Source organism: Carlito syrichta, unplaced genomic scaffold, assembly GCF_000164805.1.
Source record: "Carlito syrichta isolate Samal-C Ts95f unplaced genomic scaffold, Tarsius_syrichta-2.0.1 Scaffold308995, whole genome shotgun sequence".
In the NCBI taxonomy this organism is placed as follows: domain Eukaryota; kingdom Metazoa; phylum Chordata; class Mammalia; order Primates; family Tarsiidae; genus Carlito; species Carlito syrichta.
This window is the reverse complement of record NW_007253091.1, coordinates 229,880-232,328: the sequence shown is the minus strand read 5'-3', so window position 1 is coordinate 232,328 and position 2,449 is coordinate 229,880. Positions and strand designations below refer to the sequence as shown.

The window sequence follows — 2,449 nt, the reverse complement described above, 5'->3', positions numbered from 1 at the left end:
GATACTTGTATAAAAAATTTTCACTGCACAACTATTCACAATAGCTGAAATGTAAAAACAGCCCAGTCCATCTACAAATGAATGGATAAAAAAATATCATATATGCATAAAATAGAATATTATTTAACCTGAAAAAGAATGAAGTTCTAATAAACCCTATGACAGATAAACCTTGAAAACATCCAGAAATAAGCAAGACACAATGTGAAATAAGTCAGACACAAAATGACAAATATTATATATGAAATATCTAGAATAGGCAAATATCTACATTTATATGAAATATCTAGAATAGGCAAATTCATAGAGACAGATGTATAGTAGAGGTTACTAGAGGCTGCAAGAAGCACAGGATGGGATGTTATTGCATAATGATTAGAGTTTTAGTTTGAGTTCATAAAAAAGATTTTAGAAATAGTGATTGTTGCACAATACTGTGAATGTAATTAATGCCTATAAATTTCATGCTTAAATGATTAAGCTAACAAATTCTGTATTATATATAATTACCACAATAAACATTTTTTAAATGAGCAAAAATCTCGAATAAACATTGAACCAAAGAAGATATAAGAGTGGCCACTAATCAGAAAAAAAGATGCTCAACATCATTAACCGTTAGAAAAATGGAAAGTATAACTATAATGTGAAACCCATTTACAATCACTAGAAGACTAAAATTAAAAAAAGCCTGACAATACCAAATGTTAGCAAGGATCTATAGCTGCTACTGAAACTTTCAGTGTTGGTGGGAATGTAAAAAGTGACCACCAGACGTCCTTCACGGAGAGTCGCCAGCGATTTCTGGCTTCAATAGCCCTTGGACCGAACCGAGTCAGCCCTCTGCCACCGCCTCACCGAGCTCTCCAGCCGCCCCAAAGCCTCCACCGTCACTGTCCGTCCTTAGCCGTGGCCATGACCACCTTGTCCACCTGGCAGGTGTGCCAGAAGAACCACCGGGACTCGAAGGCCACCATCAACCGCCGGATCAACCTGGAGCTCCATGCCTCCTGCTTCTACCTGTCCATGTCCTACCACTTTGACCGCGGTGAAAGGGCTTTGAAGAACTTTGCCAAATACTTTCTTTGCCAATCTCAGGAGGAGAGGGAGCATGCTGAAAAACTGATGAAGCTGTAGAACTAATGCGATGGCCGCATCTTCCTCATCTTCCTTAAGAATATCAAGAAACCAGCCTGGGCAACCCTCTCGGGTCCCCTCCCACTGTGGGAGATTTCTGTTCTCTCAAAAATCCTGCTTTGGAAAAAAAGAAAGAGAGAGAGAGAGAGAGAGAGGGAGGGAGGGAGGGAGAAAGAGAGAAAGAGAGGAAGAGAGAAAGAGAGAAAGAGAGAAAGAGAGAAAGAAAGAAAGAAAGAAAGAAAGAAAGAAAGAAAGAAAAAAGAAAGAGAAGAAAGGAAGGAAGGAAGGAAGGAAGAGAAAGAAAGAGAATAAAGAAAGAAAGAAAGAAAGGAAGGAAGAAAGAAAGAAAGAGAAAGAAAGAAAGAAAGAAAGAAAAGCCAGCCCATGATGACTGGGAGGACAAGCTGAATGCCATGGAGTGTGCATTGCACTTGGGGAAAAAAACCGCGAATCAGTCACTACTGGAACTGCACAAACTGGCTACTGACAAAAACAATCAACCCCTACTTGTGTGACTTCACTGAGACTCATTACCTGAATGAGCAGGGGAAATCCATCAAAGAATTGTGTGATTATATAACCAACTTGGCCAAGAAGGGAGACCCCCAATCTGAAATGGCAGAGTATCTCTTTGACAAGCACACCCTAGGAAAGAGTGATGACCGCTAAACCTTGGGCTGATTTCCCCATAGCCACTGGCTGACTTTCGTGGTCACCAAGGCAGTGCATGTGTGTCGGGGTTTTCTTTGCCTTTTCTATAGTTTGCACCAAAACATCCACTTTGATTTGTACCAATCCTTCAAATAAAGAAATGTGGCACCCATTCCACCCAAAAAGTTACAACCACTTGGAGGAACTATTATCCAGATTCTTACAACATTAAATATAAATCTGTCACATAACTTAAAAATTCTACTCCTATAACTATAACGGAGAAAGAAAAGCATATCTCCAGATTATGACTTTTATAATAATATTTTTAGTAGTTTTATTCATAATGGTGTAACACAACTCAACCAAAACCAAACTACTGATACACAAAAACCATGGCTCAATCTCACAAACATTATTCTGAGTGAAATAAGCCAAACACAAGAGTACACACTGGATGATTCCAATTATGTAGAATTCTAGAACAGGCAAAACGAATATTATTATGATTAGAGGTGGGAATAGAGGTGATCAAAGGATACAATATTTCAGTTAGATAAGTGGAGCAAGTTCATAAGATTCATTGTACAACCTGGTGACTATAGTTGATAACTGTGTATTATAGTCTTGAAAATCACTCAGAAAATAGATTTTAAGTGTT

At 38.5% G+C, this 2,449-nt stretch overlaps 1 pseudogene; it reads left to right on the top strand.

The window, feature by feature from the left end:
- Positions 1–915: 915 nt before the first annotated feature.
- Positions 916–1,898, top strand: LOC103268935 (annotated as a pseudogene).
- The last annotated feature ends 551 nt before the right edge of the window (positions 1,899–2,449 follow it).